The sequence below is a fragment of the Aquarana catesbeiana genome, linkage group LG02 (genome assembly GCF_042186555.1).
Source record: "Aquarana catesbeiana isolate 2022-GZ linkage group LG02, ASM4218655v1, whole genome shotgun sequence".
Lineage (NCBI taxonomy): Eukaryota > Metazoa > Chordata > Amphibia > Anura > Ranidae > Aquarana > Aquarana catesbeiana.
The window spans coordinates 529088631-529104668 of record NC_133325.1 but is presented as its reverse complement, the minus strand read 5'-3'; the positions used below and the strand labels follow the sequence as shown (position 1 = coordinate 529104668).

At 42.0% G+C, this 16038-nt stretch overlaps 1 protein-coding gene and 1 pseudogene across 2 annotated transcripts in view; both read right to left on the bottom strand.

Annotated features, from left to right (window-relative positions):
* The window catches only part of REN (renin), a 713915-nt gene that overhangs the window by 585668 nt on the left and 112209 nt on the right, over positions 1–16038 (bottom strand). The gene's annotated exons all lie outside the window — the stretch shown is intronic.
* On the bottom strand, positions 2719–2823 carry LOC141130820 (U2 spliceosomal RNA; annotated as a pseudogene).

Sequence of the window (16038 nt, the reverse complement as noted above, 5' to 3'; positions counted from 1 at the left end):
CAGCAGGTGTACACTCAGACCCGGGAACTCAGCTCAGGGATGGTGGGAGCCCCTCATAATGGGCACAGTGGGTGTACATACCTGGGAACTCAGCACAGGGATGGTGGGAACCCCTCATAATGATAAATTCATCATAACGAACATTCATAATTGTTACGAAAAGTAAGTAAACCTAAAAGTTAAAAACCCAGGAAGTCAGCAGCACAGCACACAGGGATGGTGGGAGCCTCTCATAATGATAAATTCATCATAACGAACATTCGTAATTGTTAAGAAAAGTTAACAAACCTAAAAGTTAAAAAGTAAAACCCAGGAAGTCAGCACTCAGCACAGCACAGGGATGGTGATAGCCCCTCATAATGATAAATTCATCATAGCGAACATTCGTAATTGTTAAAAAAGTTAACAAACCTAAAAGTTAAAAAGTAAAACCCAGGAAGTCAGCACTCAGCACAGCACAGAGATGGTGGGAGCCCCTCATAATGATAAATTCATCATAATGAACATTCGTAATTGTTACAAAAAGTTAACGAACCTCACGAAAATTTGTATTTCGTATGAACCCAATTTAAATTTTGGACACGAATTATGAAATACGAATTAATTCTAATACGAAACGGAACAAAACGAAACTAATTTATTGACGGCGCACATGTCTAATAGTGGGTCAAATCCCACTCGAAGTCCAAGCCCCTTGGAATTCTAGTTTGCAAACTGAATATCCAAAATATTAGCATACACATCATCCTCGTATAGGATCGGTATATATCTTTCAATAATCCTCTTGATTTTATCAAATTCTAAACTATAGTGAGTTGAGAAAACCGGTACAATGATTGATGGTAGTTTATGTTTCTTATCTCGCAAAAGGGATTCCCTTTCAATGGTTTCAACAATATTGATCGCTCTCTGAATAGTACCTGGCCCATATCTCCGTGAGGATAACCTGCCATCCATAAGCTGTTTCTCATCTTCATATGTTTGATGTTTACTACATATTCTCTGCAATTTGATAAATTGCCCCACAGGTATTCACCGTATAACATGTTTGGGGTGCCCAGACTCAGCATGAAGCAGTGTGTTTCCAGAAAGGGGTTTCCTGTATAAGCTGGAGACAATGCGACCCTCCCTGTTGGAAAGCAACACTTCCAAAAATGGAATGGAACCCACATCCATCTGCCCAGTACAACGCAGGTTAAGACTATTATTATTCATATAATCCAAAAATGTATCAATGTCATTAATGTCTCCTGAGCAGATAAATAACAGGTCATCAATGTATCGACAGTACATTTTAATGGATGAACCAAACGGATTCACATCTCATGTATAGGTTGGTGAGAGAGGGTGAAAACCACGCCCCTATCAGGGTTCCGCACCTCTGGAGATAAAAACCACCATTAAAAGAGAAAAAATTGTGGGACAATAAATCATCCAAACATTCTAGAATAAACTCCCGATGTATCAGTGAATAATTACTGTATAAATCCAAGAAAAAACTCACTGCCTGTATACCCAGCCCATGAGGGATGGGTGAATATAGGCTAGACACATCACAGTTGGCTGTTTTTCTATTCATATCATCATGAGTACTATCATCGACAACATTAACAGATTTTTTTTTTTTTTTTTTTGAAAGCCTATGGCGTGCAAAACACACCCAAAAACTTCACCCGGTGCATAAAAAATGTGCACACACATAAAGAGTGCTCACAAAAAAGTGCAACGGGTACACAAGACGTGCCAATTCCCTGATCCCCCGGGGCGTTAGGCTCCTGCGGGGACAAAGGTACTTACTATGGTCTATCTGGCCGAAACCAGACAGACCCCGTTCTCTGGAGGGCCTGCCGAAACAGGACCCACCCAAGTACTAGGTGGGGCTCCCCCGAAGGGAGACCCCATGAGAGAGGGCGAACTAAGCCAAAAGGCCATGTCCACCCCTTCCCAAGACTTTCAGGGCTGGCCCGAGGACCCGCATCCTTACTCGTCACACAGTGGGACAAACGTGACAAAAACAAGACGTGAGACTTACACAGGTTTCAATCAAAAAAATAAATAAAAAGTGGGGGAAGGGATAGTGAAGAGGAGAGTGAAAAGAAGTGGCCATTGTGTAACACAATGACCAGGCCCTCCGGCCAGGAATAAAAAATTCCTCTGGTCCTAGCCAAAAGGCCCGGCCCAAGAGGCAGGTGCAAAAAAAGCTGTGTTATGGTGCAGTGACCGTGGTGCCCAAAATCAAAGTGACTCCCACTCACAGTGATCTTAAGGCACCCCTGGACTGCCACTCCAGGGGCACTACTCCATAGGCTTTCAAGACCTACCCTGGCCCACAGCCCAGACCACAGCAGCCCCCACCGCAGACAGAAAAGGCATGAGGTTCAGGAAGCTTGGTGAGAGCCCTTGCCCCGAAGGCTCCACCGTCACTCCCATCACCCCTTCCAGTTTCACATTTGGGTAAATGGATACTAGCCACTCCCCCCCTGCCAAAGGGGAGTAAGCATTCTCCTACCCAAATAACTGTCGGCAGCTAGAGCCACCACAATCCAGGCCAGAAGGCCAGGGACCCGACCCTTCAGCCAGACCAAAATGCAGCACCCATCCCTACCAGGAGCACCCTTCCAGACGGCTCAGACTCAACCATTGGCCGGTCCCCAGTATACTTTCGGGCAACTCGGCGTAGTCCCTGCTGAGTATCGCCTTTCCAGGTACTATGACACCATTGGATTTGCTGGCCCTCCCCAACAAGAGTGACACAGCGCCTCCTCTGGAAACTGATAAGAACAGATACTACACTTGATCTTAGCCAAAAGGCCGAGAAGCTTTCTTTATTATTTCTCGGGATCTCATGAATAATCTTTTATTATTTTAAAGCCAGATCTCCAAAATAATGTTTTGAAATATTTTTTATAGTCATTTTTTTTTAGAATTTTTTATTTAATCAAGATCTCCTTTTTTTGGATTATTGCAAAATTAGTTTCTAGTGATCTCCATAATATATATATATTTTTTGGTGTGTCAAGTTACCACAATAACATTATTATCTTGTATTTTGTTAATTTGACATTGTATTTTTGAAATGTACCTGCATATTCACAAACAATCTGTTCTATTTTTATAAAAACACGCAAGTATTTTCAGAAAATAAAATATCCATTTATTCTGGTTAACAAAAAAAAGAGGAAGGCAACGCTGAAGAAACTATTGTAATTTGCAAAGCCTTTTGGCCCCAGGGCGCACATCAAGTCTGAGGAAAACAAAAATGTTATCTTGAGGAGTCCATATAATTTTGAGCCCAATCTGGTCCAGGACTCCCAAAGTTCAGGACCAGCAGCAGATGACATATATGACCCCAGGCTGTGGTACTTCACCAGCCTGCGTCTTCTGTCAGACCAGACTGAACCCAGGCCATCACTTTCTTCTCTTCCCTGCAGCCTTCCCTCCACGCTTCCCTGCAGTCTTCCCTGCAGCCTTCCTTGGAGGCTGTGGCTCTGGTGGTGAACTTGTGGTAGGAGGAGGAGGAGGAGGAGGATGGGTGAGATCATATATGTGACTGTTCTCTGTCAGCTGGCCCCTCAACCCCTTCTGAAGGGCCTCAACAATAATTCCCTCACAGAGGAAGCGTTGGCCCTCCTCCAATTTCAACAATCTTGTGGCTAGATAGCAGCCATAGGCCTCGGCTTCTGAGGACATCAGTTGCTTCCCTATTGATATGTAAATCACTTGGTTTTAAATCATTAATTAGTTATCAATTATAACATCGAGTTAACATCATTAATATTAGGACAATAAATTTGTAGTAAAATAATATACCTGGCTCCAGCTGGGCGCATCCACTTCTTCCAGGATGGAAGGCCCAGGTTGTTCCTCGTCAGCCTCTGCTGGGGTTGAGGGAAGGGTGGAGGGAAGGCTGCAGGGAAGGTTAGAAAGCAATTCCCTTACTTCAGTCTGGTCTTCCAGAAACCGCAGTTTGTTGAAATACCACAGCCTGGGTACATACACTTGCGCTGCTGATGCTCCTGATTTGAGTGATTTCTAGATCTTATTATGCTCCTTCTTATACATGTTCTTCAAGATCCCAATTTTACTTTCCAAAAACTGGATGATTGCATCGGGGAGTCGAGTCTTCACAAATTCCAGAAGTTTCTCCAGCGTTGACCTCCTAGCTTGTTTATTATAATATAAGGTGTTTTTCACCTCCCACAAATTCCTCATCTCCCTGTATCTGTCTATGAAACTGACCATGAATTCTGGGTCCTTAAAGTGATTAATCTTTGCTGTAAGACAATACACAAGACAAAAACAGTCAGCCTAAACTCTCATTATCATATCCCAATATAGGCCTCAATCTTGAAGCAGTATAGGCCACTGTGATGGGCCAAGTTCAAATTTTACCTTCGTTTAGGACGCTCGCCACTTCCGTTTGTTCTTCCTCCTCATACAGTTCATAAGTACGACACATGTGTGTTAGCTTGATATACACTGCGCATGCGTGAAACTCCGCCCACGTCACCTGCCCCTTACGTTCTTTCTAGAATATTCCCCGCCCCTTCTCTCTTAGGCTAGTAAAAGCAACATGGCGGATAAAGAGCAGATGTGTTACTACTAATGAGGAGGAGGAAAGCCCGAAGCCCGAAATGACCCGATCCCGGAGGAGGAGATTAAGGGCCTCCAATATGGCCTTTATAGAGATGGTGAAGATAGTGGACATCTTGAGGAGGAACGACTGTGATGGGAAGCATGGACCGTACCTAAATCCTAATTTGAGAAAGGCCAAGATCATGACTAAAGTTGTGAAGAGTCTGCGGCAGAATTTTGGGGTACGACGATCCAAGGAGCAATTAAGGAAACGCTGGTCAGACCTGAAACTGAGGGAGCAGGATCAGTATAGAAGAATAAAGAGTATGCTTCTAAAAAGTAAGTAGTTGTCGTGTGTTCCTATCATTATTATTACTTGCATGCTGCTCCATGTGCTCTTCTTTACTGTTGTACAGTTTAAAATGGCGACTTTCATGTTGGTGGTCATAGGAAACATAGTTCGCTCATTAAATACAATGTTTTGGGCAGATACAGGTTAAGTACATTTGGTCATGCCTATTTGTATAAAATTAAGTTTTGTACATTGCTGTCTAGATGTGTTTGTACCTAGAATGAAATGCAAGCTTGATTCACTGTAATGTAAAGGAGAGGACACTCAGCAGCTGTTTACACATCTGGACTCAGGAGCACTAGTGTGGGACACAAGAACAAACTTTTTAGGGTGTCCCACACAGGTACTCAAGTGGATACTTGGTGTGAAAATTTGTCAGAATAAAGGTAATTATTCCAGCTTTGGTAAGGTAAAAAATCATGTCTTCAGCTTGGAACTCTGCCCAAAACAATTGTACCCCACTTCCAAGCAATGTTTCATATTCACATTTCTGGACACAAATATCTGTGTGCTAAGTATACCTTTTGTTTCATTCTCATAGGGGAGAAAAGACTCGGAGGACACCACTCAGAGGACACCAGGGACCCCACACATCACCAAGAAGGGGAAGTAAGCCCAAGACAACACCCCGGGGATCTGGAGGAAGGAGCGGTGGAGGAAGTGGGCGAGATTGTCACCAAAACAGGTGAGTGTCTGACACCCCAGCTTCAGGTAATCTGCATATTTATAATACATGTTTTTTAATCCAATTTTTCGGTGATGTGCTGGTTGTTGAACAGCAAGCTGAACATTTAACAAATAACAGTGCCCAAAGGCTCATCCACGACATCATGGAGTGGAATGGTGAAATCAACATTATAAGGAAGAAACTGAATGTTATGGAACAACAAATAAAGAATATGATAGATGTGTTGGGGAGAATATAAATTTCTTTCAAATCCCATCCATTTTCACTTTTGTTGGACTAAACCATTTTTTTTTGTAAATTTTAAAAGCCAAATTTTGAAGATGCACACGGTGTGTCAACATGTGCTATCTGCCATCAGGGGATCTCAATGTACGCGTTTTGTGGGTGCAACCCCTTCCTCGTAACTCTAGTAGGTGAGAGGAAGGGGTTGCACCCCCAAAACATGTCCATTGAGCCCCCATGATGGGAGATGTTGACATTAGATGTTGACAATAGGCATGGGATCAGGAGGGAAATATCCATTTTGACTCCCAATTTGTGTGCATCTTCAAAATTTGGCTTTTACAGTGGTGACATCACCCCATCTGATGAAGGCAATATCAAGACATTTTTGACACTATAATGTCTGCTATTGCCTTCAGTTTTTGGAGGCAGTTGCTGCCACTTGCCTAACCACGCATGCACGCCTACTAATAGAAATTGGGACTCTCGGCACTTATCATAAAATGGGGTTGAGAAGATAAAAAATATATAGTGGTGACCTGTGCAGTGGAAATAAAGAGAGGTGATCTACGGTAAATTTCAGGTGAACTGGAACTGCTGCCCCCCAGAGTGCACTCACCACATAAAGTGGGAAGAGCTAAATTGGAAAGTGGAGTGTGGGTGTGGCACTGTTCCTTTTTAGTGATCTGTGGTATCTTATTATTTTGAGTGGGTGGTGGCAGTGTTAACCAGATCTATCGTAGTGTAGAATAAACAAAAATAAAATTGATAAAATGAAAACCATGAAATGTAGGAGGGGGTCACATAAAAACGCATCAACTTGCGATTATTGTGATCCTATGTGAATGTTGAAAGTGCTTATGTGCTTATATGATACACTTTTAAAATTATTTGAGCAATAAACCAAAATTGGAAACCTTTCATAAAAAGTGCACATGTGCATTTGCAAAAAAAAAACAAAAAAACAAAAATAAACTCAATCAACGTGAAAAGTCCTTAATGTCCCACAATCAAATTGAGTGCAATAGACTTTATTCTTGTTTTCTTGATAGTGGTGTTCTTAATTTCATTAGTGCCAGTGCTATTAGGATCTTGTGCTCTTAATGTGCAAACACTCACCAGCTGTGTTCACCCCTGCTTAGGTATCAGGCAGTCACAGTCTGTGTCACTGTGCGGCAGCTCTTGGCGATCTCAGGATCGTGGTGGTATTTCACGTAAAAAGAGAAGGGATGCCCATAGCGTGAAACCATTTAAAAGAATTTTATTTCAAGAATGAACAGTGGTACTCACATTTTAAAAGGTTCCTATATGCAAAAGAGTAAAATCCAAGTTGTTTGCTAGCAATCCTATGTTGTTTTGGGAGACGCAGATTAGGCCACGCCCTACGCGTTTCATCACTGGACGTCTACAGGAGCGTGACCTCTGCTGCACCTCCCACTCTTATATAGTGTGCGGCTTTGATTTTACACCTGTGTTATGGGCGTTCATTTGGCTTGTATTAGCTCCAGACCAAATTCCGCTGGCGGCCATTTTGTCAGTGTTTTTGCAGACCGTAGTCCGCGTGTGTTTCCAATCTACCGCGGTGTTGTGAACGAGTAAAGATCCATCAGCGGCCATTTTCCCTATGCTTTTGCAGATCGTAGTCCGCATATATGTCAAAAGCGCCGCTGTATTGCAAGCATATGGGTGTCCCACGGCTGCCATTTTTTCTGTGTAATTGCGGACAGAAGTCCGTGTTAGTGCCATACATGCTGTAATATCATGGTATACTTAGTGTTTAAAGACACCTCTACAGTCAATTGTCGGTTCTTCCTGCGGTGTCACCACAACTAGGTGTAGATGTTATTATTTAATTTCAGACGAACTTACTAACGATTCCGCACACTATAGCTGGATAATGTGACTAACATACATATCAGAAAATGCAAAAAATAGAGGAAAAATTATGCATAAAATAAAAATAAAAATTAAAATTAAGATTAAAAATAAAATAAAATAAAATAAAAAAGCCCCAAAGAAGTTAATTAGTGAATTGATCAATCCAATAGCTGATGTATAATAATACAAAAATATATAAAAATGTATGTAAAAAACATATATAAAAAATAAATTGTAAAAAAATCTTTTTTAAGGACCCCGCAAAGAATAATTCGTTCATCAATCTAATATATTATAAAAAACTATATTAAACCATAACTTAAAAAATGGTCGGTTTGAATTGTCAAACCTCCAACCAATCCCAATGGCTTGTGAATGAGTGGGATAGTTACATTCATATAAAAATAGTTACATTCATATAAAGAACAGGTTACAGGTCACTTATATGGGGGGAATATGAGTCTACTTGCGGGAGGACTATGTTCAATATACATCCTGAACCTCCTGCCGATCCCGACTGTTAGTGAATGGGCAGGTTGTTGCATATAGTATTCATATGGAAAAATTAATTAAGTATGGTGGGAAGATAGTTGTTCAACATGCCAAAAACGAGCTATCATGGGGTGATATAATAAATTCCTGTACATACCGAAGAAATGGGAACTATGTCAATTGTTTGACATATTGTTAGTCAATCGATGATGGCATATATATCTTGAGTATCTGAATCTATACGATGGTGTAATTTTAATGTATCATAGTTAAATGGATGTTTTTATCCTAATAGGTTATTGCGTATTGACATGTTGTCCTAATATAAAAATGGAACAACTTAGTATACATTAGTATACCACATTGCCATTCAAGATAGGGGTAAGTCACATGTAGGTGGATATATTTTTTAAGTATCTGGGTCTATACAGAAGTGCTCATACTTCATATATCATGAAAAAATGGGTGGTTATGTCCTATTGAGGTCATTACATGTTAACATCAAGTCCTAGTGTGAAGGTAGAGACCTGATGAATATTGGTATATATCAATAACATCCTAGATGGTGTAGTCCCTTGTGTATAGACGGGCGCGTCAAAACGTGGAAGTTTATTCTCTATATGTGGGTAGAGTCTAAACATTCGCGCTTTACACTTTGTTCACTATTTTGGAAAATGGGGACAAGAGGAGATGGTAAAGGAATTAGTTAAAATGAATAGAGTGAAAAAAGGTTCAGGAACAAAGGTGTATGCCCAGAATATTTGGCATAATTAGACTATTTCGGACTTGTCCCTTTGGTTTGGTACCATAATCTAAGATGATAAGTTAGATCGCATGTAATGTCAATGTAAACCCCTATATGATTTCTATGGAATACCGTATGTGGTCAACTGTTTGATGCTATATTCTATTCCATTATATTCTTAGAAATTGGTAAGGAAGCAGTTTAAGTCGTCGTCTATGTTCATTCCCATCGGCTGGAGGGTGTCCAACTGGAAAATCCATTTGGTTTCATTTTGTGATACCTTGATTTTTTTTGTTGTCACCCCTCCAATGACCCTTAATCTTGTCGATGGCGTAGAAAGTCATGCATGTTGGATCTCTGTTATGATGGTCTCTAAAGTGTCTAGAGACACTATGCTTATTAAAGCCATTTTTGATATTTGTGATATGCTCTCTGATCCTGACATGTAGTTGTCTAGTTGTTCTTCCCACGTACTGTTTGGAACGTGGACGTAGGTGACATGGGTGTTATTGCAGGTTATTAGTTCTCTAATTTTATATTCCTTTCCGTTAGACGTCGACCTAAAACTGGTTATTTTCTTGTTTGTTTTTTTGCTGGTCTTACATGGCAAACATTTTCCACACTTGTAAAAACCTTTTAGGTTGTTACCTATCCTTATCTGTTTTGGAGGGTCAAGTGCATTGTGCACTAATTTATTTCTGAGGGTTGGGGCCTTTCTGTAGATGAAGATGGGCTTCTTCGGTAATATGGGGTTTAGGACTTTGTCCGATTGTAGAATAGGCCAGTATTTTTTTATTATGGTTTCCACATTTTTGTATTGCCTATTATATCCTGTTATGAAGGCTAGATCCATATTTTTGTCTTTTCTTTGTTGATTCCGTGTTCCTTCTATTAGTGTCTTTCTAGCCATGTTTCTGACCTTTTCTTTTAGTAATATTAAATCCTTCTTCTTATATCCTTTTTCCATAAATCTGTTGATTAGGATATCTGCTTGATTGTCATATTTGCATGAGTTGTCCTTTGGGGATGTTACCAATCCATTGTGGGTGGTGACAACTATTGGTTGGAATATATCCATTCCTATCCATCTTCTTAAAGTGTGTTCTGGTATTCTAGGATATCATGTTCATTAGTTTTAAAGTTGCTCAGCTCTGCAATCAGTTGCTTATTATCTTTCAAATAAGATTTTCCCTTTACCACCAGTGGTTGTAGGTAGCTATCTAAATACGCTCCGAATCTTGAGAACAGTGAGTCAATGCCGCTTATTATTGGTCTTCCGAGGGGAATAATTAAATTAAATTAATTTTCATTTTTAATTTTTATTTTATGCATAATTTTTCCTCTATTTTTTGCATTTTCTGATATGTATGTTAGTCACATTATCCAGCTATATATATGTATATCTACACCTAGTTGTGGTGACACTGCAGGAAGAACCGACAATTGACTGTAGAGGTGTCTTTAAACACTAAGTATACCATGATATTACAGCATGTATGGCACTAACACAGACTTCTGTCTGCAATTACACAGAAAAAATGGCCGCCGTGGGACACCCATATGCTTGCAATACAGCTGCGCTTTTGACATATACGCAGACTATGGTCTGCAAAAGCATAGGGAAAATGGCCGCCGATGGATCTTTACTCGTTCACAACACTGCGGTAGGTTGGAAACACATGCGGACTACAGTCTGCAAAAACACTGACAAAATGGCCGCCAGCGGAATTTGGTCCAGAGCTAATACAAGCCAAATGAACGCCCACAACACAGGTGTAAAATCAAAGCCACACACTATATAAGAGTGGGAGGTGCAGCAGAGGTCACGCTCCCTTAGATGTTCAATGACGAAATGCGTAGGGCGTGGCCTAATCTGCGTCCCCCAAAACAACAGGATTGTTAGCAAACGACTTGGATTTTACTCTTTTGCGTATATGAACCTTTTAAAATGTGAGTACCACTGTTCATTCTTGAAATAAAATTCTTTTAAATAGTTTCACACTATGAGCATCCCTTCTCTTTTTATGTGAAATACCACCACGATCCTGAGATCGCCAAGAGCTGCCGCACAGTGGCACAGACTGTGACTGCCTGATACCCCAGCAGGGGTGAAGACAGCTGGTGAGTGTTTGCACATTAAGAGCACAAGATCCTAATAGCACTGGCACTAATGAAATTAAGAACATCACTATCAAGAAAACAAGAATAAAGTCTATTGCACTGAATTTGATTGTGGGACATTAAGGACTTTTCACGTTGATTGATTTTTTTTTTTTTTTGCAAATGCACATTTGCACTTTTTATGAAAGGTTTCCAATTTTGGTTTATTGCTCAAATAATTTTAAAAGTGTATCACATAAGCACATAAGCACTTTCAACATTCACATAGGATCACAATAATCGCAAGTTGATGCGATTTTGTGTGACCCCCTCCTACATTTCATGGTTTTCATTTTATTAATTTTATTATTGTTTATTCTACACTACAATAGATCTGGTTAACACTACCACCACCCACTCAAAATAATAAGATACCACAGATCACTAAAAAGGAACAGGGTTGAGGGATGTATATACAAAAGTATAAACTTTAATAATTGAAAAACACATATACAAAGTAATACATATAGAACATACTAAAACAGATTAGATACACTGCACTTAACACAAACATAAACGGATAAAACTGTAGAGTTTCTTGTGGAGAGGGGTGTCTAAGATTGTTTCCTCAACCAGTTTCGCAGTTGAAACCGCTTCTTCAGGATGAATAGGTCTACAAATAATACATTTTAACTTAGACAAGAGTAAGGTTAACAGCAAGGAAATTATAAACACAATAAAATACAATAATGTTGGTAGAATAGAAGGCTGGCTTACCGACTCAGACGGATTCACTGGGATAGTGGGACCCCATACAAACACCCCCCCCCCGGCGGACATGGGGGATTGTGAACAATTTCTGGTTAGATAAATTATATCTATAAGTATGTAACTATTAAAAATTAGAAAAAGTGCTCACCCGGGTGGGTGGAGAACTGGGAAGGTTAGGTAGTAGGAAAAGGATAGAAAGGACAAGGATAGAAGATGGAAAGTAGGGTAAGAATGGAGGGGGGGAAAGAAAGGGGGGAGGGGGGAAGGGAAGGAAGGGGGGGAAAGGGAGAAAAAGGGGGAGGGGGAAGGGGAAAGGGGGGGGAAGGGGGGGAACAGAGGAAAGGAGGAAGGGTAGGGTAAGAATGGAGGGGGGGAAAGAAAGGGGGGGGAAAGAAAGGGGGGGGGAAGGGGGGGACAGAGCAAAGGAGGAAGGGAATGGGGACAGAGAGACTGGGGAGGGGGAAGGGAAAAGGAAAAAAGTAGGTAGGGAAGCAAAAGGAATAATCCCAACTCACCATAGACATACAGTGATCAAAGACAAAAGCAAAAAGCAGTCAAAAAGTTACTCTGAGAGATAGATACTAGGGGTGGCTAATCAAAAATGATGATGCATGGGCTGCCTGTATCAGGATATCATGTGGTAATGGTAAGTAGTTGAGAGCTGTCCCGAAGGGTAAAAAGAAATAAACCGGATTTCAGGGATGCAATAAAGCAGGACCAGTTACAATAAATGGGACCCTCAATTAAAAGCCAGATCTGTAAAATGCAAGGGGTATAGGATCAAAGCCTCAAAAGGTCGGCGGACAAGAGGGGTGGATAGAAAAAGAACAGGAAGGAACAATAAGGAGAAGGCATGAAAGTAGAAAGAAAGAAACAAGGAAGAAAAACACAAACAAGTCCCCAAAAGTAGCTAAACAGAGTGTGAGAACACCAGAAAGAAAGAAACAGCGAGTGGGTATATAGGAACCAATAACACATACACAGAGACAACAGAACACCAATGACAAGCTGTCAACGTGCAGAGTGAGAGATGCAGGGAGTGAAGGCAGGCTGGAGTGGGTAGGATCCCCAACCTCAGGCATACCGACCTTGAGAGGAAGAATGATACCAGAAGGGCAGCCCAGTCACAACGTCCGTTCAGGCTCAGAAAGCGGTCCCGAATGGGGCTGCTAAATAAGCTCCCCAACCCAGAAGTCAGACCCACACCATCGTGGCGGCGTTTGACGTAACCGGGTCTGTTTACCCACACTGCGCAGGTGCACGGGCACAGTGCTACTGTGCAAGCGCGCGCTGCCGTCAGAAGGATCGATATGATCCAAGACTGTGCAGTGCAAGCAGGTATGACCTGCCAGGGTAAACACATGTCCGCCAGGGGAGAGGAGACAGGGATAACACAGCACCAGAACCGCTGAGAGGGAGGAGGGGGGAGAGGGGACAGGGAAGGGGAGGAGGGAAAAGAGCGAGTCTTCTTCACAGCAGAATTGTAAAAATTATTTAAATGAACATAGTATAAAGAAATAGTACAAAAAATTCAATAGTAAATAATATATAGAGTTCTGGGAAGAACACCAGATGTGTCACCACTCTTAAAATACAGAAGGATCATTGTCAAAAATGAAATGCCCTTGGGAGATACATGGGCATAATTTGATGAGTGGAGGGAGAAGGGAGGGGGGAAGGGGGAAGAGGGAGAGGGAGGGGGGAGGGGCAGGGGAAAAAAAGGGGGGGGAAGGGGGGGAGGGAAAGGAAGGGGAGGGAAAGGGGGAGGGGGGAAAGAGAGGGTAAGGGCTGGATAGGAGGCAAGGAAGGGAGAGGGATGGGAGGGGGGAGGGGGAAAAGCGGGGGGGAATTGGACCGCAAGATCACAAAAAGGTTTGTAGGATATTGTTTCACTGAGGCCAGGAGGGCATTGAGCCATTCTATCCATAAAGTTTCCCTCTGAAGGATAGCGCGATCCCAGTCACCTCCCCTGGGATTAGGCTGCACCACCTGAAGAACTACAAATTGGACAACAGAATTGTCAAATCTATGGTATAGTCCAATATGTCTACCTATTGTTGTCAATTTACCATTCTCTGAGTAGTAGTGGTGGTCGCCAATCCTCTGTCTTAGTTCTCGAATAGTCTTTCCAACATAAAAGGCTTTACAGATACATAACATCAAATAAACCACACCTCTGGTGCTACAATCTGCAAAGGTTTGCGGGACAAAAGGTTCCCCATTGGGTAGGATGAACCGTTTCCCCTCACGAACCCAGGGACAGCGGGGGCAGTCCCTACATCTAAATGTGCACTTAGGTCCTATCCTAGGAGATTTTTCAAAGGTATAGTGACTGGAAGTGATTTGGTCCCGCAGGGAACATGCCCTGCGGAACACCACCTCCAGGGTAGACCGCACATGTTTACCTAGGTTGTGATGTTCCGTCAAATATTGCCAATTGTTAGATAGAATATTTCAAAGTACATTGTGGTGTGCTGAATATGTAGTAATAAACCTCATGGGATCATTAGAGGGGGGTTTATTACGATTAAATAATGAGTTGCGGGAATGTGACAGGGCCCTGTTGAATGCCTTTCTAAGGTTAGTGGAGGAGTATCCTTGCAGTAAGAGACATTCACGTAACGCCTTGGCCTGTATCCTAAAATCACTTTCCAGCGTGCAATTTCTGCGTAAACGCAGATATTGTGCATAAGGTATGCTACGCACCAAGGAACAAGGATGGGCGCTGGTAGCAAAAAGTAGTGTTACCAGCAGTAGGTTTACAGTATAAATCCGTACCAAGGGTGCCGTCTTGTTGTTTGATGATATTAAGATCTAGAAATTAAATCTGATCAGAGTCAATTTTAAAGGTGAATTTGAGGTTAAGGTCATTATCATCCAACTCACAGAGGAATTTCAAGAGTTTCTCTTTCGCTCCTGTCCATACTAGGAGTAAATCGTCAATGAAACGATACCAAAGTAAGATGTCATCAAGATATTCTGTGTATCTATCATCCGAGTGGATACATCTTTCCCAACCACCTAGATAGAGGTTTGCGTAAGCTGGAGCACAAGAGGTCCCCATGGCCACTCCTTGAATTTGTAGGAACAGTTGGTTATTAAAAGGTAAAATAGTTTTTCAATAGGATAAAGTGTAGTAATCTAAGAACAAATTGGTTGAGAGGCCATGTGGTAGTATCCTGCTTAGAAAGAAAGCAACCAGCCGTCCGTACGCCCTGCTCGTGGGGGATACCGGAGCAAAGTGCCTCAATATCAACTGCCACGAGCAGGGTGTCCGGAGGGAAGTGCCTCAATATCAACTGCCACCAGCAGGGTGTCCAGAGGGATCTGGATTCCCTCAAGGCGCTGCAGCAAATCGGTGGTATCCCTAATGTAGGACGGGAGGCTCCATACATGAGGCATCAAAAATGCTTCAACGAATTTACTGGCGTTGTCGGTTAGAGACCCTATCCCCGAGACAATGGGCTTTCCTGGAGGGGTACAAACATTTTTGTGAGTCTTGGGAAGGGAATAAAAGGTGGAGACATGGGGAAATTTGGGGATAAGGAACTGCAGCGTGTCTTTGTCAATGAGGCCTGAATAAAAGGCCTCAGTGCAAAGAGTCTGGAGTTCCGGACGACACATGCGATTGGGTGATGGGTTGGTACCAGTTATGATTGTTGAGAATGGCAAAACACATGGATTGGTATTGGTTGTGTGTCATAAGAACGATATTGCCACCTTTGTCAGACTGTTTAATGACGACATAGGCACGTCTCTGCAGAGATTTGAGAGCTTCAATTTGGCTGGGACTGAGGTTAGAAGAAAATTCAGGCCATTGTTGTTTTTTAAGGTCTCTTATAATGGCTTGAAGAAAGACCCAGATCTCTGGGCAAGTGTTTAGGTCAGGGAATCTGCGTGACCGTAATCAAAATAATTTAGGTTGTAATCCTTGATTAGACGAAACAGTGTGGCCAAAAACATTGGGTGGGAAGGGGTCCCTGAAGGGGCATTCCCTGAGAGGGAACAGATAAAGAACGAGCAACCAGGGTAGAGTCCGAGTCACCAGTATCCCCCTCATCATACAGGAGCATGAGATCATGGAGCGCCCGAAACTCCTCCATAGTGAAGTGTCTGGTACGCTCCGCGAGCTCACGCTCCATAGTATGATTGGTGCAATTGGTGTCAAAAATAAATCGGTACGTGAGATTCCGTGCGAACAAATATAGATCCTTT